The sequence below is a fragment of the Rousettus aegyptiacus genome, unplaced genomic scaffold (genome assembly GCF_014176215.1).
Source record: "Rousettus aegyptiacus isolate mRouAeg1 unplaced genomic scaffold, mRouAeg1.p scaffold_m13_p_15, whole genome shotgun sequence".
NCBI classification, from domain to species: domain Eukaryota; kingdom Metazoa; phylum Chordata; class Mammalia; order Chiroptera; family Pteropodidae; genus Rousettus; species Rousettus aegyptiacus.
Window position 1 is genome coordinate 55,321,982 of NW_023416290.1, and position 25,188 is coordinate 55,347,169.

The window sequence follows — 25,188 nt, forward strand, 5'->3', positions numbered from 1 at the left end:
ATCTAGGAGGAATTGAACTTTTCCAAGAATAGGGAAAAATTCAACGGGCCAACGGACTCCAGGAGAAAACCTCCCTCATCACTTGACATCTGAGCAGGGACAAGTCCATCCTCGGGGGCAGAAGAGCGCACGGTGTGTTCAGAAAGATCACTGTTGCCTCTGGAATGAATCAGGGGCAGAGGGTGTGAAATAAGATCCTGGACAGCAGCCAGGGCCCTGGCAGGAGACAGGGAGCCACTGAGGGCTTTGAAACAAGAAGGGACATGATCTGACTTAGGTTTCAAAAGGATGAATCTCGCCATGTTCTTCTCTACTGAAAAACCTTCTTCTAATCCCCGCCACCCACTGGGTAAAGCCGCACACGGTTCCTTAGCCAGGTGTTCCAAGTCCTCCTCAGCTGAAGCCCTCCTCGGCTCTCCCATCTCCCCCCCAGCCTCTCCCCTGGCTGTCCCCTCAAATGTAACCAAGCAGCTTCTCGTCCACACACATTTTCACGCTCTGTGCCCTTGCCCATTCCCTTCCTTCTGCCTGGAATGTGCCTCCTGCCCTCGCACAGAGCGTGAAAGTCTGTGCAAAGATAACGAGAACGCAGTTAGTGTGACTACTGTTCCGATAACTACCGGACTGAAAACTGAAAGCATCGTTTAGAATTGGCGTCACCGCGCTACGTCACCTGCAAGCACAGAAACGCCTTCCTTCTATGACATAACTGTTCCTCTTCGTTCTCCCAAACGTGCCCCAGCCTCGGTCTCCCGGTCAGGACATTTTGAGGTTTCTGCCTGAATCAGTGCCTCCCGAACCGCTATACATTTTTCTTTCTTTCTTTTTCTTTTTTTGAATATCAGATAAATATACTCATTGCCTCTTACTACGGCATTTATTTTTAGTTTAACAAGGCCCTTTAACTAGAAGCAAGGAACACTTGCTTTTTTGAGCTAGGCAAGGCTGAATCCCATGTGCTAGTGGATATTGAGAGCTAATAAAAAGTTCCCGGATTCCGTGAGCCAGATCTGCTCTAGTCTATCTGAGGGCGACAAAGGGCCACTAATTCCAAAGGCGGCGAACCCAGGAGGTAAGGAAGCCGGGGCCGGGGCGTCTGCTTTGCCTCCCGAAAGCACATCCGGCGCACATCGTCTCATCCCCGTGGTTCCCACTAGGACTTCTGCTTCCCAGTCTGCTGGCCAACGTGCCTTTTAAAAGCAACAATGCTAGAGCTTCCTCCGCAAACGCAGGTTTCCATAAAAACGAAAGGGGGTGTGGGGAATAAAAGAAGAGTAGATTTAAATTCTCTGTCGGCCGCTGTGAGACTCTCAACAGACTCCTGACCGAGGTCTTTGATGTCCCAGAAAAGGGACATTGCACTGATTACTGAGGCTGACTTCTATTCTGAGAGCTGCTGTTGATTTCTTCAGTTTCCTGCAGTACTTTTCCATTCTTCCACCTATGACTGGAGACCAGCCTGTCGCTACCATCAGAAAGAAGAATTTGCCCAGTTCCAATCACCATAAGGCATCCAATTTTTTTGTTTTTTCTGAGAATAAAAGGGCGATTATTATTTACCTGGATTTTTTTTGGAACAGTTTTCATGGTGGTGACTGTTAGTAAAGGTGGCAGTGGCGATTCGACACGAGGTAATAATTCCTCAGCAGTAACGATGAGCAGTAAGGATGGGGCGTGACCTCGGCTGGCGACAGGAGGCTGACGGGCGAGGGCGGAATGGCGGAGGAAACGCTGGCACCTAACGGAGGTGCTGGCGCCGGCGGTGCCGGTGGAGCTCGCGGTGGAGGTGGAGCCGGTGACGACCGTGGCGATGGCGACGGCGTCGACTGCAGTGGAAACAGAGGTGGGGACGGCCGTGGGAGCGATCGGCCATGCTCTCTCCTGATGCTGAAGACCACAGGAAGCTACTGCTGGCGCCTGGCTGGTGTGCTGGCGCAGGTGGCGGCCATGAATGGAGACAGGGCGGGGAGCAGAACAGAAGGGAGGGGGGCGTGCGCACAGAACGTCGAATCTTATACAATTTTGTGCACCAATCTGTTTTCAGATCTGTCTTCTCGGCCAAACTAAGGCCAGAGGCGAAGACCAGCTTGACCTTCCTCAGAAAAACATCCCCTGTACCAGTTCGCAAAAAAGAAAACGCACGACGAAATAAGCAGGCCCTGGACGCAGCGTTAGCTAGAAGAGCTGACAAGCCAGCAGTTGCCAGACACCATCTGCAGTGACAGAGATGTCCCAGAAAGGCAGAGCAGTCAGAAGGGAGAGAAAACGCCCACCAGGATGAGACGGCCTGGGGACGAAGGGTCTCGTGCTGTGGGTTCCAAGACCGCCCTGAGGTTCAGCGATTGGCTAGAGGCACTCACAAGACTCAGCAAAGAGCTGCACTGGCGCCTAAGACTCATCACAGCGCAAGGACACAGAGCAAACCGCACAAGGCAAACGCGCGTCAGGTCGAGGCTGGGGGACGTCGGACATGAGCGTCCGGGAGTCCTCTCCGGGGGCATCGCACAGGCCACGTGAAGTGCAGTCTCCCAGGGGAATGCATCGGACGCTCGCCAGCCCAGGGGTTCCTGCGGGACGGTCACACAGGCGCCCTCTGCCTAGCACGCATCAAAATTCCAGATACCCAGAAGGAAAGCGGGTGTTTAGCACAAACCACATTGTCTGTCCAAACCATTGAGGCTCAGCAAGCCATTATCATTTACGGAGAGTGTTACATCAATGTCAGGAATCGTGGCCGGCCACGTTCCCGGGCACCGACCCCAGGTCAGATTTGCCAGCAGCCCTTTCTAGTGTAGCAGTCTCATCTTTTCCACGCAGGCCTCCGCACGGGAGAGATGCTGACGGCCATGGCCGAGGACCAGCCGAGAAAGGCGTGTCTCAGAAACCTCACAAGCTCTCTGCAAGCCAAGCGCAGCCGCAGCGGCCCTGCCCTTGACCTCACGGGGTTGGTGGATAATTACAGAGCCCGGGGGAGCTGCTTCGCTGATTAAGAAGTGTCCAACTGAATCGCAAGTGGACGCGTTGCTTACTGGGGTGGCTACAAAGCGATGAGTCCTCTAACGAAAACCAATCCAATTACCTGAAAATTGCATTTCATAAAAGAGAAATATTTGCAAATCCAGTCCGGTTTTGTCATTGATTCATATTTGAATTGCAGAATTTTGTGCAGGATAAAGAAGAATGTTAGATCAAACTCTGATTTTATTCCTTATTAGTGAGTCGGCTTTAGATCAATCACGCTGGTTTAGATGGTTTGGGAGATTGGAGCTCAAGCTCAAAGAACCGAGGCGATCGGAGTCATTAGGTCTTGCCCACTCTTATCGTCGGTCCATGCAAGGACCCTGTCTTATGTCATTTTGTCATCTGTCCCTGGGCTCTTCTCTCTCAGCTCATCCCCTCTCTCCCCACCAGCAGCTCCACACATAAATGTGCGTGGAAGATGTCCATAATAAATCTATGTATTTAATCTTCCTCGTTCATAAAATGGATATCATAATTCCCGCCTTACTAATCTCATTATGTTTTTGCAAAAGTTAAAAAAAAAATGCCTAAAAACGCTCTCCAGTAACATCACGCACGTATCAGGTCTCTTACTGTGATTGCTCTCAGCCCCGGATCACTCCTGACATTTTTGTTTCAGGTGTCTGTGTGATCTCGTCCACCCCTCCTGGCCTGGCACAAGACTGCATGCACCGGGAGCACTGAGTTCTCACCTACTGTGGGTAGGATTGCATTGTCCAAAAAGACATGCTCAAGCCTGAGCCGCCCACTCCCGACGACGTTTGTGAAGGCGACGTTTTAAGGGTCTTTGCAGATGTAAAAAGATAAGACGAGGTCATATTGCATTAGCGTGAGCCCTGTGCCAATGATGGACGTCCCCATGAGAGAGGGAAATTCGGAGACAGAGACACAGGGACAAAGCCTACAAGCCGAGGAGCAGCCAGGGCTGCCGGCCGCCGCCGGAAGCTGGAAGAGGCGGGGACGGGTCCTCCCCAGGAAACCGTCAAGCGGACATGGCTCTGCCGACATTCCGGTTTTGGACTTCCGGCCTCCAGAACCGTGAGGGAACAAATTCCCCCTGTTTAAAGCTTCCCGGTTCGTGGTGGTTTGCTATAACAGCCCCAGGAAACTAACGATTCGTCCCAGCCCCGTCACCGCACCGCTGAGTGATCGGGGCCATCCCCTCGTCGGGCTTAGACACGCTGCGGGCCAGAGACCAGGCAGCCTGGGTGAGCCTCGAGTCGGTGAGTTATGGCAACGGGGGGCCCGGAGCCATGCCTTAGGAAAAGCCAAAAGAGGGACGTGCTCTCTGGTGCCAGAAATGCGGCTGCGGTGCTATTCTTCTAGCTTTGTGATGGAGAAAACTGAGCCTCAGCTCTGCTTACACAGTGTTAGTGGCGGAGCCAGGGGAGAACTGCCTTTGGCCTCCCAAGCCTGGGCTCCCTCCGTGACATGCAGGATACCCTTTTCTGCTTGGCCCACAACATCGGGAGGATGCAAAGAGTACGGAGGGCAAAGCGCCTGTTACGGACTGGAGCAAAGCGGTCTGCTGCAAGGGCATGATGCATGGGACGTTTTAGTGGCCATAAATCACCTCCCCTTAAATCAGCGTCAGAAACAAAGGGAGGGCGGTCTTTCCAGTGGTCTGATTGGGCGGTTCGCTGTGGTTTAAGACCTGACCCTGCTCTCCCATTAATTTTATCACCAATTCATTTCAGAGGGATTTATGATCAAGCAGCATGAAGAGTGATCTGAGTTACGGCTTGGCCTGGTTGTGTTTGGGAGGCAAAGGCGGAATGTTTTATTTTCCAGACTGGTGACTTTTTTTTTTTTTTTAACTCTCCTTCTCTGAAAGCATAAATAAAGGCGAGACATTGAAAAACGATCCCGAGTTTCCTGGTGGTTGAATCCTGTTTGGAATTTAAAGAATAAAAACTGAACAGTTGGAGAGAATAACCCACCGAGGTCCACGCGGTGTCAGGAGAAGAGCTCGGGACCAGGGAGTCGGAAGCCCAGCTCGCCCGAGCCATCTGGAAGCCACTCCGCAGCCTGGGCACCTGTTTCCTAACCTATGAGACCAGAGCAGCCGGGTCAGCGATCTCTCTCAGGCACGCCGGAACTGCAGTATCTCTGAGTTCAAATCCTGGCGCCAGCGCTCCCCTGCTCGGTGACCTCGAGCGCATCGCTCAAATTTTCCATGCTTCATTTCCCTTGGCTGTAAAATGGGACTGATAATCAAACCTGTTCCATGAGGTTTATTTGAGAATTAAAGAAATCAGTGTTTGTGATGTGCTTAGAACCATTCCTACGATACAGTACAAGCACCGTACGTGTTTGTCTGATGAAATGAGAGTGTCGAGCGAGATGTTTTTCAATCTTTCCATTTTCACGCTCAGAGCTGGCTTGGATAAGAGGCACGGGCAAGAAAGAGAAGCAAGGAGACAGTGAGACTCTTCAGAAGGCGAAACTTGAGAGAAAGAATACTAAATCTGAACTGGAAGGCCCATGACCTTGCCCCAGCTTTGCCAAGGACATACTGGTATGGTCTTAAACACATTGCCATGTCTAATAAAATAGGAAATATGGGGTGGACTATAATATCGCTTGGGGGAGCACACCTACGACCATCTAAAGCCAAACGGAAAACCACACACTCTACAAATGCTACTGCTGGCCGCGCCAGTGCCCAGAACTCTAATGCAAGCTGGAGACGGGGAGGCAGCCCTACGGCTGAAGAGGGACTTCCTATCCCCGTTCATAAGTCCAATACCGGTTCCCAAGTGCTCACGTGTGCCTTCAGAGAGGGAGGCGGAGTGGGGAAGAGTCTGCAGAGCCTACATGATGTTGCATGGCCAAGTGGGTAAAAGTGGTTGACAAATGTCCCCCAGTGGATTGTGGATAGATTGTGCCTTTCGGAGCAGTGATACCACCCGTGGGTGAAATCTACCCCAACGATGGCCAGAAATGGACCACACAGATACGCCTCGAGTCCTCCCGTTGATAAAGTATATGGCAGGTTGGAAAGAGGGGTCACGATGATCCCAGGCTCCCCCAACACCCCTCCTTCAGGAGAAAGTTTGGACCCGACCTCCTTGATCTCCTGTACAAGAGCAGCTCGGGTCTTATGGTAAAATAATACATATTCATGTCCTTACATGCAATCAGAGTCGAGCTAACTTGACTGTAGGCTTCATCTGATGACAGCAGTAATGTGTACTGATGGGCCCGTGAGCACTAGAGCGATGGTTCTAGACGTGAACCGACCTCGTCTAATCCCCACTTGTCTACAGAGTGAACCTGGAAAAGTCACTCAAACTCTCAAACTCACTCAGTTATTTAAAAAAAAAAAAAAATGGAAATAATACTCTCAACCTCATATGCCTTTGTAAGAATTAAAGAAAATCGTTTATGAAGAACACTTAACACAGTGTCTGGAACATAGTAAGTGACAGTAAATTTAGTCATTGTTATTTTATCAAGCGGTTTCCTGGAGACCTTAAAAATGCCTCTGGTTCACCTTGCTTTTCCATGCACGATGACTGATAACTGCCTATTTCATTTGTTAAGCTTTCTAGGGATGTCAAAGAACAAATCTAATATTTTATTGCCTTTACAGTCAGGACCACTTTAAGTCTTTTTTTTTTTTTTTTAATTCTCAGATCCAGCAAGGACAAAAAGATTCTCAGGGTCTTGCATGTAAATCCTTTTGTCCTTAAAGAAAATGCCCTTCTAGGGCAGTGCTTTCTTAGAGAAAAGATCCAAATGTCCATGGAAAAGGGCTAATCTCTTGTGATAAGTTTTAGATCATGTAACCAGAGATTAAAATGACTCTTGGCTGGAGTATTACACTCTGCTGACACTATACCAAAAAAAAAAAAAAGTGAAAGAAGAAAATATTTGAATGCAGTAGAAATGCCCCAATCAGCCTGTCCTACATTAGTGGGAGCTTGGAAATAATTCAGGTGCCTCACAATAATACATCGATGTGGCAGAAAAGGGGTCAACTATCTAAATTCTCCACAGTATGTCCCCTGTGGCCTGCCCGACTCATTTATTTATCCCTCAGTCTTTCCATCCGCCAGGGATATTTTAATGCTTACCGCGTGAGAGATACTATGCCTAACTTTGGGACTACAATAGCAAATGAGGCGTTGTGATCCCAGTCTTCACAGGTTTTCGTTTCAAACCAAGTGGCTAAGAAATCAAATATGGAATTATAAGGAAACATGGTAAGTGCTTTATTCCGATAAATCACATCAAATGAGTAGGTCTGAGATTCGAACCTTAGCATTTAGTCTTCAGACCATATGGCTTCATCTCTATGGTGTGGGTCACCTGCCTGTACGGGAGAGAGCCGGGGTTCGACAATGAGCGACTTGACTTCTCCAGAGTCTTTACGCACAGTCGCTCCGCTCGGTGCTGCTCAGGCCTGAGAAACAGCAAAAGCCTGAGAGGTGAAGTCAGCAGTGGCAGCTACGCATCTGGTGCTAACTAGCTAGGAGACGGGGCTAGCTGGCGACATGGACTTCGCAGTCAGCAGCAGGGAGGAGCTGAGCCAGTGAAAGCAGAAAAGAGCCCGAAGCTGACCTTGGGCACCACCGTACCTAACCGATAGACAGGCGGAATCTCAATTCTAGTCTCCAAGCTTCCCAAACCCCTCTGTGAACCAGCCCCCTGGAGAGAGTTAATTGGAGCGCAGGCGTCTTCTTGAATTACAGGTTAGTTCGGTTAGTCCGTGTGCAGGAATTTTGTTGCTGTTGGTGTTTCGTTTTTCTCACATAGTGTCATTCCATGAGGCAGACTACTTACAGTCAGCAGAGAAGATAATGACACCAAAAATACACCTGCGATGGGGACTCTTGCTGTGACCCCAACTGCGATCTCCACTACGCTCACCCTCACAGGTAGAGAGGACGGACCGCATTCCACAGTTCTGCCGATTTCTCTCCTCGTTCGTCTCCCCTTTCCAGGGTGTGGCCACTTCAGCCAGCTCGTTTCTGAATGGATTAGCCTAACTACTTTCCACCCCTCCCTCTACCAACGGGGCTTGATACCTTTCCCTCCCCATATAACAAATTTCCTTTCAGACAAATAACTCCAAGGGGAGTGGAGAAGAGAGGTCTTCTAAAGCAGACCTGAAAGGTGATGACGCCTCTTTCATCTTAATAGGTGAACCAGTATCACTCAATAGAGCTCTAAAGCATTACGGGTGGTGAGAAGCACATGAGCAGTTCGCTTTTGCTAGAACGTGCAACCTGACATCGGGCTCTGCGGGGGAAGGGCTGAGCAGCAGGTGTATGGAAGAGACGACGGGCCTCCTGCGGAAGAACTCGGCTTTCAGCCTGCTGGTTTCGCTTGAGAAACAGGCGACTCGTAAAAAATAATTGGGGGTCCAATCCCATCTTTTGCTCCATTCTAAGTTTCCAGAGGGCAGGAATCACAGCAGAGGTCTGTGAGGCCGCCGCCTCTGGCATCACGGCCTCCAGCAACCAAGGTCCTCCTTTCCACTTCCACCTTCCGATGTTGCTCGAGTTCCTCTCATTGGTCAAATCTACCCAGAAATATCCAGGAGGGAAGTGGTGGTGGTACTGCACTGACCACAGATAGTCCAACACACACACACACACGCACGCACACGCACACACACACACTCGCACACTTCCATTTCCAGTTTCTGGAGACATGAATGTCTTGCCACCCATCCGCAGATGACTACTGATCAAGGGTCTTCAGAATTAGGTAGAAATTGTCCAATAAAACTATCTGCCTCGCTGCACGTGAATGCTTCAATTCTAGCTATAACGTTCCTACCAACTGGAAGTTCAGATGTTTCTTACAAACTTGCAGATGCGAGGAATGTGCTTCTCTGAATGTGGAGCCTATTTATATCAATCCTGAATTCATCTACTTGTAGCTTTCACCCACTAATCTTGGTTTGATCCCTAAGCACAAATATATCAGATCTGATCATTATTCCAAATGGCAGCTTTTGAAATATTTGAAGTCACTGGTCATGTTCTCCGGAGCCTTCTCGACTCCAGACTATTAGTAATTTCAAGCATGGCTCATCGGACGTGGCTGGAGTCCCTTGACCATCTCAGCTCTCATTTATTTACTCAATAAATATTTACTGAGCATCTTCGGTTGAAGAGAGCTAAATGCTTTCCATTCTGGTTTTGGGTACTGGCTCTAAGGTTCAGTTCTGGGTAACCTAGGGGAAACCTATCTCCTCAAGCACTCCACAGAAGAAGGTAAAAATCTCTAAATTCCATCCTATGGCGTCATCTTCTCTTCTCCATCTCTCGCCTCTTTATCTCGTTTTTCTTCCCGTTGCCCTGAACTGTCGCGCCTTTCCCTCTGCCTTTCTTGTCCCTCTGGCTGTCTCTCTCTCATCTTGCACAGTCGCTTTGTTTCACAAGTTTTTTTTTTTTCTCTTTCTCTCCTTACATTTTTGTTTCCTTTTCTGTCGCTCAGTCTACCTCTGTCTCCCTGTGTCTTTTCCCCTTGACAACGGTGTAGACATACAGGCTGGTAGGAGGGGAAAAAAATTAAAGCCAGGACAGGGCGTCTCCAGGTGAAGTTCTCGGCAGCCGATGGAAAGTTTTCAGCCAGCCAAATCCAGCTCCTTTAACTGGCTCTGTGCATCCAGATTCCCAGACCAGAGCCTCCTCCGCCAACCTAGCAGGTGATACAAGACCTGGGGGGCCGTGGATACAAAAAAAGATACTGTGCCAATAGCTAATGGCCTATGAAATCAAAATGCTTGGCCCACCCGCTCTGTGTGACCACCTCACAGCGGGGACCCACAGCTGGCCCAATCCAATATTGAGGGAAAGCAGGAGGAAACTTGTCCCAGATCTGAGTCAACAGACAAGACTAGGAGAATCTGCCAAACACAGACAGCTCAAGCCAAGACTTTGCCCTCATCAGCGCCATTTAACCCTCCAAACGTGCCCACAAAATGAGGTTCAAAGGACCCCAAAGAGTCAGCAGATCTGGGCATGACTCACAGCTTTGCCACTAATTGACTATGACCTTGGCTAAGTCATGTCCCCTTTCTGGGCCGACGTGTTCTCATCTATAAAGGGAGAAACACAAATTCCATCAACTAATTCTAGAATTGCTTTAATTGTAAGGTTGCTGCAAAGGGATTTGGCTGGTTTTGTTTCCCTGTGACTTGGGGATCTGCTGCCTATCGGTAAGCATCTATGGTAACTTTCCATAGGGTGGAGCCAAGCAATAAATAAAAACCAAGGGAGAGTAAAGTTATGAAAAAGACAGGTATCTCTCCATTCTTACAAAGAGACCTAAGTAGTTACGCAGGGGGCAGAAGTTACAGATTCCTCCTTCATGCTGCACAGATACCTTATCTGCAGAGTACGTCCCCAGATTCTTGCTTTATCCCCGTGTCCATGTACTAAATGCACCTCTGGGTGCCCACCCCACAGGTGCCCTCTTTCTGGTTCACACTGTCGGCCTGCCCACAATTCCCTGCTCAGGGAAGCAGCGCAACCAGAATCTTTGTTCAGGGGAAGCGTTCTTTTAAACAAGAAGGAAATCGGAACCAAAAGATCCCAGCGGCAGGCTGGTCAGTGATCCTTAACGTAGCCCGAAGCAAAGGACTGAACAAGGGAGAGATCATTAGTGAAGCCATTGTGTGCGCCCCCCCTAGAACTCGGGGTAGAGGCTATTGAGAAGACGGGCCAGCCACGAAGGAAAAGGGAATAGAGCGGAGACGTGGAAAGAGATGGGGGTGCCCAGAAATTCACGAGAAACACAGAAAATAGCAGTCCCTGCATTCAGCTGGCTCCTGGCAGCATCCCGGGCCAGCAAAATGCCAACCTGTAGGAACCCTCACGATGGCCGTTCTTTCTCTCATGGGAGCCTGAAGAAGAGATGTTCTGGTGACCGACACGCATGGCTGAGGACATCGAGCCCCAGGCATCGGCACCAAATGCCTGAAGAGTTTAAGCATTTAAGCAACCAGTGATGCCAACGGTATGACCTCTAGAAAAGTACGTGAAATCATATCTTTGGACAACCGAGAAATCTTTGTGGCTTCCCCCAACCCTATAAAATATGCTTTCAGCAAACTCGAAACAAACTAACCAACAAACAAAAAACATACAGGCCATTACTTAGCTCAACTATCCATTTTACGGTTAAGTGACTATTTTTTTTTTTTAAGTTAAAGGACATGTAAGTGAAAAAAAAAATGGATTTCGTGTCTCATAAGAAGCAGAGAAATGTGCGTTCTGTGTTTCATGAACAGCGGCCCCCTGCGCCTGCCTGCCGCGCCCCTCCCTCCGGGGCGCAGGGGTGCCGTGAGGGGCCGCGCAGCATGCTTCCGGAGTCAGACGGCAAACACGGTTTTGCTGCATCAGACGGAGTTGTTTTGTCTCACTTTCAGCAGCCCTGCTCCCTTTGACATTTTTTTCTTTTGTATGGTGACACCGGTTAACGAAATCCAGTAAGTGTCAAGTGTACAACTCAACGCTGAGTCACATATATATATATAGCTTTGTGTGCTCACCACCCATAGTCTTTGGTATCTTACCCCCTCACCCCTCCACTCTTGTAATCTCAAATAAAATACTCTATCTCCCCGTCAGTGGGGAGGATAAATGGGAGGACACATGACCTTGGCCCAGCCAATCGTTAAGACCCAGTTCACCTACCCACAGGTTTTGGTCCTAGGGTAAGTACCTTCGCAAAGCGAATCAGAACTGTTCCTTAGGACTGTCTGGTTTAGAACTGGAAGAAAGGGGGTCTAGCTGTTCAGGTCACAGAATTGGAAGTATATGAAATGAAGTTTTCCAGTAGCTGTCTTCCCTTATCTTATTAGTGTCCCTGAAGCGATAAGATGCAGTCTTATATGTTGTCATACAGAAGTTTCCCTTTCCTCTATTAACTTCAGGTCTCTATCAAGTATGGAACTTTATATAAGTCTTCTGCTTCAGAAAGATAGATAGATAGATAGATAGATAGATAGATAGATAGATAGATGTAGAGATAGAAAAGTAGACATAGATATAGATATATAGGTATTATAAATATGTATAGATATTATAGATATGTATTCTCCTCTATCTGTATAAGTGAGAAAGGGCAGATATAGGAAATTATGGGTTAACAGTTTCAAGGAATTAGACGCTATTCCAGGAGCAAAAAGAATTGATCATCAACGTTGCTGATCAAACATAAAGCCTGGGTAGAAAGCAGATTCCAAAAAGGGTTACAAGATGATGCATTAGCCTAAAGTACCCAGAGGAAAGCTGTTTGCGCAGACTGACTCTCCTTTCTCCAAGAAGAGAAAGCCTTTGAATAATGAGTCTAATTATCATGAAATGGTACAATGCAGTAAAGGGCATAAGAAAGCGGGATATTCTGTGACTAAGGCTCGATGGTCCTGGGAAGGCGGTGGGGGAGGGAAGCAGAGAGGGAAGACGCCCTCTGTCTGCACCGCCGAGCAGAGACAGGTCCTGCTCACTCGAGCTGCAGATCCTGATCTCACCGGAGAGGCAAAGACCTCGAGTGGGAATGCAGAGAAGGCGCCTCCTGACCCCCGACCTCTGCCAGTTACTAGGGAAGACAGGAGACCACCTGTGGGGTAACTGGGAAACAGACCTTGATTGGATGCTAATGATCTGAGGCCTTGTGACATCGTGCTGTGTGACTTGAATTTACCAGCAAGAGCCCAAGTCAGGCGACACAGTGCTAGACTTTTCAATTACGTCAGTCGAGGCTCTCTGATAGGTAAATAACGCATTTTGAATCCCCAGCACCTCTGTTTTCAAGATATGTGACCTTGAACAAATAAATTCAGCTCTTCACCTTCGTCAGGGCAGTAATAACACCTGAGGATGTTCTGGCGAAGGCTGAACACCACGTGTGGCCCAGGCCTGGCAGAGAGCTGGCAAACAGTGACCCTCAGCTCCCTCTTCCGGGGCTACATCTCGCCCACGCTGCTGAATGTTCCAGAGGTCAGGACAATATCTTCGGCACACAACATTTACATTTTCTTCCAATGCCAGTGCCCAGGCCCCACCCCGGACCAATAAAATCATAACCTCTCAGGGTGGGGCTTAGACACTGGTATTTTTTTAAAGTTCCCCCAGCGATTCTAATGTGACCGCAGAATTGAATGAACTGGGCTACCGCACAACAGGTGATAACATACTAAAAGGTCTGCGGCCCTGGCTTTGGATCCTGAATGGAAATCATCTGGGCCTCAGCTTACTCAACCAGGAGAGAGAGCGAGGAGTCGCGGGCTATCCTTTGTGCCAGGAAGTCACACTGTGCTGCAGAGGCCATCCCCGATGCTCACCGAGTGCCCTGGGGGTACTGAGCTGCTCACAGGTTCCCGAAGGGCTCATGCCCTCTCTAAGTCACATGCCTTTCACACATACGGGCCCCTCCCCCGCCTGAAGCTCACTATCTTCAGCCTTCATGGGTCACCTCAAGCATCGCCTTTGAGGACAGCATCTCCGGGCCCGTATGAGCCGCGAGGCTCGCTGGCTGGGTTCTCCCACCGGCCCAACGCGGTCCCCCTGTGCCTGCTGCTGCGACAGCGCTTCCTGCTCTCGGGGTGTCATTTTTTTCCTGGGACACCTCTGCAAGACCAGTCAGTTCCGTACCACAGCATTTGACTCATTTGTTGACCTCAGTGGAGGTGAGAGCCCTTTAAAGCTGTGACGCACCGTGGACGGCGAGGGCGCCCTGGGTGGGCAGCTGCATCCCGGGAGGGTGCTGTGCCGAGGCCGCAGTGAGCAGCACCTGCCCGGCAGCACCCACCCGCCCGCCGGCCTGGCTCTCCTCCTCCATCTCGGTCCCTGGTCCCGCTTCTCAGCACAGCACGCAGCCAAAAGGCCAGAGCCGAACTGGGCCAGCGCCCAGCGGCTTGTCCCTCCCGGAGAAGGGCACTATCGCCCATGGGAAGAGCGCATCACGTGGTCATGTGAGCAGATTGCAGCTTCCCGTTACGAAAGGCTGTATCGCTTGGCCATCCTAGGATGTCGGTGAATCGTTTATTTCATAGTCAGTGCCCAATACTTGCACCAACAGTGAAACCGTTTTCTGAGTTATAGCAAAGAATGACAGAGGAAGGGACTGACTATATATTGTTTCTGTCATACCAATGTCTCACCTACTAGAACTTTCTTAAGTACCAGAGTACAGAGATGAATAGAACTCAGAGCCTGCTCTCAAAGGTCTACAGCGTAACCAGGGGATGGTAGCTGGTGGTAAACGTTTAACGACCGGAGGGGTAAAAGTGGAGGAAGGCAGGGCGTGCAGAAGCCCTGTTTTGTAGCGTTCGCCAACTGTTGGGGTGTAAATGCTCTCACCGCGGCTGATGTTATTACCTAGTTTTCATTTGGTCTCAGTCTGCTGTCATTCAATCCCACTCACGCTAGGACGGCCCACAGGATCAGACTCTGTGTTTGAGTTTTGCTTTCATCGGCCCTGCCACTAACAGCAGTAAAATGCTTTATAGAGTAGTCACAGAGAGACCCTGAACAGAAAATGTTAAACTTTGAGCCAGAGGTGGTTTTTTATAATGCTAATGACATGTAAGCTTCAGGGTTCCTCACTCCTGCTCTCTTCCTTCTAAATATTCATATATTATATTTGCATACATCATTTTATATTCAGAATTTTATATGCTTTCAAAAAAAAAAAAAAATGACCAGTCTAAATTGTATGAACTTTAAGCTCCATCCCTGTTTGATCTTGTCAGGTTTTTTTTTTCTTTTTTTTTTTTTAAGTTTGACAGCATAGTGTAAAATGAGTAGTCCACTGTTCTTTCTTGGGAAACGCTTGGATCTTGTTAAAACGCAGGCTCCGATTCTATGGGCGAAGCGCTGGGCCTGAGGTTTTGCATCTCTAACAGGCTCCCAGATGGGGCGGATGCTGACTTTCCACGGGCCACGCTCTTCGCAGGCCGGCCTGACGGCAGAGGGTCCGTACGGCATCGGCCGCCGAGCCCGGCGAAGCTGGTCCTCGCACTCTCGTGTGAGGCTGCACCGCGCAGGGCCGACGCGCTCCCCGCCCTGTCCCTGAGCGCCGTGAAGCCACCGGCAGCCCCCCTCATCCAATGCCGGCCATGTCTCCACGGCCTCCGAACCCGGCCCGGTGGGATTCCCACCGCCCAGACTCCCTTTCCTGGGAAGGTCCACTGCTTACATTAATTTCCTCCTTGCATTAATTCCTGAGTGGGTCGGGTGCTTGGTGGAAAGCAACGAAATTCACTTTATCTCGCTGAAGCAGGAGGAAAGCTATTATGGGGCATAAAGTCGCCTACGGAAATTCCAAGCAGAGATGCTAGTCTAACAGGAACGACTGAGCCAGGAGAAATGAAGGATTTTTCTCTTGATGACCCCAGTATCTCAGCTGCCCACCACTCAGCCTTGATGATGCTAGATGTCAAAAGATGACTAAGTCCTCTGATCCTGGAGAACCGAGTACTTCGACCATCACATGTGCCGGAAGACCCAGTCTCCCCGCCCCTGGCTGACGCCGTGCGTGGCTCACATCCTCTTTCCCAGTCTGCAGTCTGCAGCCTGTTTCATCTGTTCGACAGAACCTGGGCTGCAGGGGGCTAGGAACCTCAACACCTCAACACCTCTAGACCAGGGAGACATACTAGAAGGGGGTTAGGGTGGATAGTGAATGAGCCGGTCCGCAGAACTTGGACACTAGCCGAATGTTCTTGGATAAATGATAAAAGTATTGGCTTCGTTTGCTTACTCATAGCTCCTGATCTCCATAATAACATCAATTGACTCACTATGTGCTGACTCCGGCTCTACCCCAGACACGACCAGTCGTTTCTAAAGTCCTTCACTCATGGGTTACACAGCCTCTGGGTCCCCTTCGTTTAAACTCCTGGGAGAGAGAAAGGTTTGTCACCAGCTAGCTGAGAGAGTGATTCGCCCTGGATCAGGGGTCCATCTCAGCTTCAATGTGCTAAAGCTATGGAGGTTGAAGTGGTAAAAATCTGACCTCCCAAACCTGTCTCTCTTCCGGAAAGGAAAAGTTCTGAAAGAAAGAAACTTCAAAGTAAGAAAATTGCCCCAGAGCCTGTCAGCTACAATATCTGAGCAAGGTTTCAAAGGAGGAAGAGGCGTTCTCAAAACAAAGGAGAAGGTATTTAGAGATGGACAGACAGACATGCGAAGGAACTTGAACTACTCATCAAGTGTGTCGTGATAAACCGGGTCTTTTTTCCCCTCCATCTAGTTCCAAATATGTTCGCTAACATTTGCCCCTCTAAAAACTTTAAAAGTAAATATTAGCCTTTCCCACTGCCTACACTTAACTTTAAAAAAAAAAAAATGTTTAACTCTCAATCTCTACGCTCATTCCCTTCATCTCCCTACTTCTTCCTAAGCCTCTGACTGTCCTCAGGCATGTTATGTAGTTTTAGTAAGAATTTCTTCATCTATACAGTGGGAACAACTGAACCTACTTCCTCTAAATTATGGTGAGAAGCAAAGGGTTTATCACACATGAGGAAAAACACGGTGAACCTAACACCGCTGCATAAGTGGAAGTGACTAAAATGGTGATGCGTTTTCCAGGGCATTAAAGGTGCCTCTTGACATCTGATCGATGTCTGTGTGCCCCTCCAGCGGAGGACACAGCGCGGGATGCGGCTCTAAGGAGCATCGCTGCTCCTGCCCGCGCTGGCTCAGCAAGTCTGCGCCGAGGCTCGGCCCAGATGCCGAGGTCCGCGCCTCTCAGCCCCCCGCAGGGCCTCGTGGACTCTCAGGCACTGCTCCTGTGACCGCTGCAGCTGCTCACCAAGCCCAGAACTACGATGAAGTCGAGGCTAAATGGGGGCCAGCATCGCGCCTGCTCTGGGCCTCTATTGAGGGTCAAGGGCGGTTAAAGCTAGAAGGACCTCGGATTCTCTAATCTTACCCAAGCCCCAGCGGGCCCATTCTCAGACAGTGGTACCGGCGGTTACTCAGTTACTCAAGCCGGAACTCTGATGTCCATCTTTTTTCTTTGCCCACTCAGCACCCATTGCCCATTGCAAGCCCTATTAGCTCTGCCTATGAATTATATCCCAAATATAAAGACTTATTGCAAAGCTCATTGCTGCCCCTTCTAGCTCAAGTCAAGCCGCCACCTTGCCTGGTCTGTTGGCAACGTCCTCCTAACTGGCCCCCCTGTATGCTTGTCCCCACAATCTACTGAGAGAAGTCAGAGTGGTCGTCTTATACCAAAGTCAGCTCAGAGTGCCTTCTGCTTAGAACTCTTCAAGCACATTCTATTGTAATTAAGTGAAAATCCGTAATCCTTACCACTCTACCGGCAGCATTCAGTGGCAGGCTGTCTCATGGGAGGTCCTCTGCTTCCAGGCAACAGGTCTCTGGGCATCTCCCACAGGAAGCTGAAGAGCTTCCCCGAGCCTGACCAGCTCCTAGGCTCCAAGGCTGGCATGACCACGTCTCGCAGGAGGCCGGCAGGCCAGGATCCCAGGTGAACAAGAAGGAGGCTGTGGAGGCGGTGACTGCGATGGGTGTGGGCACGTGGGCTACGTGGAAACCTCAAGGCCCTCGTACCTTCAAGACCATTTTTGCCGAGCATGTCAGCGATGTGTGCAAAAGGTGCTTCTGTTCTTGCATAACTCTGAGAAGGCCTTCGCCAGACGCTGCACGGAGAGGCAGGACGAGGATGGCAAGCAGCAGCCGGAGAAGGACTTCGACAGCACGAGGAAGTGCTGCCAGGTCGTCGGCGCCATGGTCGGCGCCATCGCCCAGGCCCGACGCGCCTGCTTCCCCAGTGCCAGATGAGGGCCACCGCAGGGTGACCCAGCTGAGCGGGGGCATGGTGGCTGAGGAACGGGACTGGACCCGTGAGAAAAGGGGTCAAGAGCCACCGGCACACCGAGAAGCTGCCCCACAAGACCCACCGTGGGCTTCACAAGGTCGCCTGTGTTGGGGCGTGACGCCCTGCCCGAGTGGCCTCTGTGCCCGGCTGAGCAGGAAAGCTGCCATCACCGCACTGAGATCGACAAGAAGATCTGTGGGCCCGGCCAGGCTTCCTCATCGAGAGCAGCAAACTGGTCAAGAACGACGCCTCCACCGGTCTCGACCTTTCTGCCAAGAGCGTCAGCCGTCTCTCTGCGTGGCTCTGTGCACTGTGGTGAAGTGACCGGTGATTTCGTCATGCTGAAAAGCCATGCGGTGGGAACCAAGGAGCGAGTGCTCACCCTCTGCCCGTCCGTGCTGCTGCAGACCAAACGGCGGACCCTCGAGAAGACTGGCCTTCAGTTCACCGACACGGCCTCCAGGGTTGGCCGTGGCCACGTCCACACTGTGGAGGAGAAGAATGCATCATGGGACCACTGAAGAAAGACCAAACTGCAAAGGAAGAGGAGCTTAATGTCAGGCACAGATTGCACGGCTGGTAGGGACTCAATAATTATTTTCCAGTGAAGAAAAAAGTCCATGTTCCTTCCCAGGGTGGCCCCCGCCTCCCTCTCTGGTCCCCTCTAGTTCCCCACCTCCCGTCTGCATCGTCTCCTTCCTCTTCCTCAAAGGGGCTCAGCTCATTACAAACCCAGGCCTTTGTGTGCTGAGCCTTCTGTTGCTCTAGTTAGTTTAGGGTGGGCCAGGGGTGTTGGGAGGGAGGGAGGGAGGGATGGATGAGAGGATGGGTGAATATGTGGATGGAATGATGGATGAGCGGAGGTGTGTGGGTGTGTGGGTGGATGGGTGGATGGACAGATGGATGGCCAAGTGGACGAAAAATAAAACAACCTTCTAGACCACTATGATTTTGTTTTCACAAATACCACTACCTGTGGACTAAAGTTTTGAGGCACTTGGATTAATAACGTCAGGGGACGTCAGAGGATCGGGGAACCCAATTTTTAACAGAGCTGAGAGTGAGCGGCCAGATGTCAGGCAGCCCCTCCATTGGCCTGACAATTAGGGGGAAGACACTGAGATCTTGCCAACCAGAAACCAGAGCCCGTCTCGGAGGAAAGAGATTGTTAAAGCCAAGGTACGTCGAGACGGTGTCAGGGACATGGGCTTTTTCCCCAAACAGCACTTCTGTCCCCTCTTAATAAACCCATAGATTGTAGCCCTGACAAAGATAGAATGTCAGGGCCTCTAAGAAGCCATTATTCATGTCCCAATAATATAGGCAGGAAGCATTGATCTCATTCTCAGCGGCGGAACGTAGCTCAGAATGAAAGATCGTCTTGAGTTGGGGCTTCTACACTTCATTTCTTTCTCTTTCTTTAAGTGTAACTTGTCTCAAGTTGGAACATTTAATTGCCTTCTCACAACACCTTGACTTAGCTCAGGGTCCCGAGAGGGCAGTCCAGGATCACAGCAATTACTGGTTTCTGCAAAAGCTAGCTAAGATTTCACAAGCTCCCCCCACCCCCAAGTCTCCCACATCCTTCCCCAAGTCCTAGTGACTCTGGGAGAATATGCTACGTCTTCGGGACTGGACAACAGTGGGGTCCTTTTAATGGCAAGGTACCAGAGTTCCATTTTCCCAAATAAACTTCCTTTTTCTCCTTTGGAGAAGGATGTTCTCATTTATTTAACTTCCAAGAGTGGAAAGGCAGACCGAGCGGGCTCTGAATGCTAATGCCACCACTGCCCGGCTGTGTGCTCTGGGAATAGCCACGTTCTCTCCCAGGGGCCATGTGTGAGCGGAGGAGAGGAGGGATGAGAGGAACGTCTGTGGCAGACTTTGTGCAAAGGCACACATGGTCCCCGGCATGTCGCTGGAACTTTATTAATCTAGCCTTCCTCCCCCCACTCCAATACCAAGTCCTCCTTTCAAAACTCAAGCACAAGCCCAGATATGTGGCCGGGTGTAAAAGAACAGCTCCTCCATTCCTCAGCAGCTTCCTCTGACATGGGCTATCGTCACAGCTGGGGCTTTCTGTGACTCCTGACCGAAGGCTAACGAGCAGTAATGTGGCAACCACGTCACTCAGGGGCCAGTCTGACCGGGTTCTGGGCTTCTCTTTTGTCTAACCTGTGACAAGTTATGTAACCTCTGTGCCTTGGTTTCCCTACTGTAACAATACCACAACCATTCACATCCAATTCTTGGGAGCATCCAAATGAGGTCCACACAATGTGCTCAGAGCGGTGCCCGGGACGTAGTACGCCCCGCTCAGTGTGAGTGAGGATTACGCGACAACCTGGCTACAAGAAGGTCTGCTTTAGGGAAATGCCCTCCCCATTCCTGTTTTCCTGTCTCACTGGGATGATTACTCCCTGTAGCCCGGGGGAATCAGCACACTGCAGGCGAGGTCAAGTCTCCCCTGGGTGGGGGTTGGGGCAGGGCTTAATGATGTGGGATCAGCTGGTCTCGTGTTCGAAGCCAGGCCTTCAGTGGCTAGGAGGAGGAGTGCCCGTTCTTGGCAGGCCCTGCGTTTTCCTGGACCTGGGCTTCACGGAGGACAGAAGCCCGAGCTGTGTCCCACTACGGAGAACAGGCGCGGGGCCGGGGAGGGTCGGGGCCCCCGAGTCTCGGGCGACGGGCCGTATTTTGTAATTTCCTAGCTTTGTGCTGCTCACTGCATCTCCCTCTCCTGTTGTGGTTGAGTCGGCCACAGCACATGGCTTCCGTCCTACACGCCAACTGCACTCTGCAGGTGGAAGCCGCTTTATTAGCAGGGATTAAGAATTAAGTCTGAGGCTGCATATGGATTCACCGGAAAACGTGACCATGGCCAATTAGCGTCATTTACCAAACGTAAACGACTGGAGAGCAGAGGGCCGTGGGCCCACGGTTCCTTGGTCCGTCCAATCCTAATTCAGTGTCCCTGCCTCGAGCCAGGGGCAGCACTGGAAGCAAAGAAATAACCTGACCAGCTAGGAGCCTGTCTCTCCGAAAAATAATGATCTTATATTATCATGCTTTTCAGATTAATTTTCTCAAAAGATTTATAATGCGGAAAGTCACTAGACAATACATAAAGAGGAATCGATGTCTTTCCCCACGCCAGCCTCCCGTGTACCTCACCTTCCCGGACCTTCACCGTTCAGACCAAAGTACCTGCGGAAATTATCACGGGAAAAACCCAGGATGTCAAATTCTCGGCTTCTAAGTTTCAAAAAGGAGCCACAGTGAAGGACTCAGACAGACAGACAGACAGACAGACAGACAGCATGCTAGGAGCATGCACCTTGGAGTTAGACCCTGGCTTCAAATACCGGCTCTGCCGTGTACCTGGCACATGGGCGAGTTACTTAACCTCTCTGTACCTCAGTTTTCTCACTTATCATGGGTGTAATAACACAAGTACTTCCCTTGGGAAGTTGTGAGCATAGTATATAAAATATATAGAGCACTTGGATCAGTGCCTAGTACATAGTAAGCACCTCATCGATGACAGATGCTATTTATTATTCCGGGAAAGAATATGAGCTGAAAGAACTTCTCCTTGCTGGCCCCAACTTGGTTTTAACGATGACTAGAAAAGAAGAAAAGCACTGGAAAAGCCGTAACAGACTTAGGATGCCAGTGGAATCTTGGAAAAGGGTTAGCTCACCGTACCTGCTGGGGTTGGGAGTTCCAGCCCCTCCCACATCTGGAGTTAGCACCGCCTCCTCCCACATCTGGAGTTAGCGCCATGGTTGAGAAAGGGGTTACAATACAACATGGGGTGGGGGTGTGGCGGATGGGGCAAAGTCTCAGAGGGACTCATGGTCCCTTCCAGACACTTGTGCTCACCGCCTTCCCCCAAGTGGGCATCCCAGAAAAAAAGTGTGTCCCCAGAGCTGACCTCCTCAGTGAGCCAGACGGAGGCAGGACTGGGCTGGGAGAAGGCCTGAGAGGGCTCTCGCTAGCCTCTCAAGCTCTGGAGGAATCCAGGGAGCACCCCACCCTGAACTTCCCTGGAGCCCACAGGGAAGAGCGAGGCCTGTGGCCTGAGCAGCCCTCGCCCTCAGGACAAAGGGAAGACGGTCTGCCATCACCAGACCGTAGATGATTCATCAACATCTTTTTGCGTGTGAGTTGTGGGTTTCCGGGAGGCTGAGATGGGGGTGTGAATGGGGTCAGGGGCAGGTGGGAGAATTACGGAGTTTAAGGCGTCGGGAGGTGGGATTTGATGGGTTGCTCGGCTGCGTCTGGAGGACAAGGCGGTAGCGGTGGCTGCTGCTGCTCGTGGGAGGGGGCTCCTTCACCCTTCTCTTGGCTCCGCTGAACAGCTGCTTCACTCAGCCCCCCTCACTCCTTCGCACTCGCCCTCCCTTCCTCGTGAGCTAGTTTCTCAAAGGCCAAAGCCAGAGCTCCCTGCTCCGCCCTCCAGCCTTTGCTTCCTGGCCCCGGATGCCGTGCGTCTGTCTAGTCCAGCGGCCAGGAATCAGGGGTGGAGGGCGGTCCCACCTGCGAGCTGTGCGGTCCTGGGCCTCCCTCAGGTCCTGCTCGTCTCCCGCCTCTCCATTCAGGAGTTGGGACACGTGGGGATGAGGAAAAGGAAGCTGGGTGCCAACAGCCATGTTCTCACCGCCGGCTGCGCGCCCCTGAGCAGGTCAGGCCGCTGTCCGCGGTCCTCGGTCTCTTCTTCTGCATATCAGACTGCATCGCAGCAAAGCCTTCTGGGAGCTCTAATTGTCCGTGATGTATTCGGTCGCCTGTTCAACTGCCACTTTGCCTTCTCATCACTGCCTTCCTGCCTCCTCTCCCCTTGACTCCTGCTCGTCCACATGGTTGAGGCGAGGGGGACCCCTGGCCCGCGCCCGCCAAAGCGCTTTACCGGACCAGACTCGGAAGAGCTCCTGCCAGCTTCTGCCATCTCCCGCTGTCTCCGCTCTCTCCTCGTGCCAATCAGCAGCAGTGGTGGCATTTGCAGAGGACATTTTTAGAATGAGCCCTGGGCAGAGGAACAGGATTGCATAATCATTCTTTTAATGAAGGAGAGAAGGGGGAAGGAAGCGAGGGAGATCTTGGCGCAGATGCAGGGTTTTAATGAATTGTTGAAGTAAGAACTCTCCGAGTGAAGCGTCGAGGCAAGATCCTGGGCCTGGACGGCTTCTCATGTGCCAGGGAAACACACGGGCAGGGCGGCGGCGGATGCGTGCCCAGACAAGACCGATTATTTAGCTCGACCAACAACTCAGTTATGTCAGACGGTGGGTCAATTCAGTTGACCTTTTGCTTGTGTATGTTTTTTAATCCCGACTCACTCATCAACTGAGGGGCTGCATATCTTCCTAAACTAAGTAAACAAGGATAGAGGCCTCGTTCAAGGGTCTGTTCAAATGCCATCGCCACCCCGGTTCCACCAGCTCGAAGCGACGTCTCCCTCCTCGAACCTCCCATGACATCGTCTAACGACCGCTCTCGTCGCTCATCACGTCTCTCTCGGGATTCTCCCCCCTTCTTGGTTCAGAAGCTCCTTGAGGGCAGGATCCATGCCCGGTTCATCTGTGTCCTCCTTGGCGACGTGTTATAATGCCAAGGACACGGCACGCCTTTAAGGAGCGTTTACACAGGAGCGAGCGGATGACAAGCGACGTGTGGGCACAGCGCGCGTCCCCCTAGAAAACTGTTGCGTGCCGTTTGCTCCTCCACTTATTCAACAATAAATACCGAGGAATTACTACGTGCTGGTTGCTTTCCCGGGCACCGGGAATACAGGTGATGAATCCGCAGGCAGCGCCCTGCCCCGCGGGGCTTACACGGTGCTCAACTGATTACTTTTAAACATCGAAACCGCCAAAGAGAAAACCGGTAGGTCTCTGGGAAGGGAACTGTGCGTTAAGTGGCATCGGGTGGTGATTCCGGCAAACACAACGACTCTGCGACCTTCTTCAGAACCTCGAAGCTGGTCCGAACTAGTTCCACAGCCTCTGTCGGTTCTGTGCACGAGCCACTCCCTTCTAATTCTACTCGACAATAACGTCAGCCATCAACGAGGTGCAGTCCCTAAACTCAGAGGACAGCGTGATGGCCGCTGTTTATTAAAGACCATACGGTACTTTATTTCATCCTCATGTCGACCACGGGAGGAGTAGCAGGAAACTAAGGCTTGGAGAAGTTGCGTAACTTGTTCATGGACTCAGCACAGAGATGAAGGAGTCAGAGTTTAAATGTCTTAGTTCCAAAATGGTTTTACTGTTAAACCTGAAGAAAAATGCTAGACGTTGCTGTAGTGGTTAATAGGGATTTGAAGAATTTTCATTTTATCTTATTTTAATTTTTACCTTAAAAAATTATTATTAAGGAACATATATTAATTAAATTTTAAATGTAAACACAAGAGTTTTCACTATAATGTGGTGATTTGATGGCATTCATACGCAAAACAGCAATTGGGAAAGTTCTAGAAATATTGCAATAGTGCCATAGAACGTGTGAGCTGGAAGCTGGCATGGGACACCAGTCCTCTGGATGTTGGACAAACATCGGTCTCATTTTTTTAAAGTCTCACCTTGAATATTACCTCCCAGCTACGCCGAGGACAAGGAAAAGTGCCAGCCATCGGCTCGGAGTAACAGAAGGAATGCAGAAACTGGGTTTAGAAAAAGAAGAAACGAAATTTCAAGTGGACCTAGTTTCTGGTCCAGTGTTTTACAACAGCGGTCCCCAACCTTTGTGTCACCAGGGACCGGTGCTCCTATGAGAATCTGATGCCTGATAATCTGAGGCGGAGCCGAGGCGGTGATGCTGGTACTGGGGAGCGGCCGCAGATACAGATGAAGCTTCGCTAGCTGGCCCACCACACACCTCCTGCTGTGCGGCCAGTTCCTAACAGGCTATGGACTAGTGCTGGTTCGCAGCCTGGGGGTTGGGGACCCCTGATCTAGAGAACAAGTCTGGTCCCTTGGGAAGAGCACAAATCTTAGCATCATAAACAAAGTAGTCCTGTGGCTCGGTTTTCTCACCTTTATAATGGGAATGATCATTTCTTAAGATTCAAAAAAGGACCTAAAGTGCTTGGCACTACACCTGGCACACTTTGGGTACCTTCTTACACTATTTTCCTCCAAGCCAGCGTGGCCACGTCTGCAGTAAAGAACATGCACGTCTACTTCTCACATCTCTCCAATTCCTTTGTGGAAATTTCTATCTCCCACAGCCTCTGAAAATAAAAGATACTTCCAGGGAGAAAATGACCTAGCACTATTCACATATCACCAGAAAAACGCCATTCCTTACAACAAAAGGGAGGTGGCGGCTGCTCTCTTCCAAGGC

At 50.6% G+C, this 25,188-nt stretch overlaps 1 pseudogene; it reads left to right on the forward strand.

The window, feature by feature from the left end:
- Nucleotides 1-1,716: 1,716 nt before the first annotated feature.
- LOC107504080 lies at nt 1,717-18,421 on the forward strand (annotated as a pseudogene).
- The last annotated feature ends 6,767 nt before the right edge of the window (nt 18,422-25,188 follow it).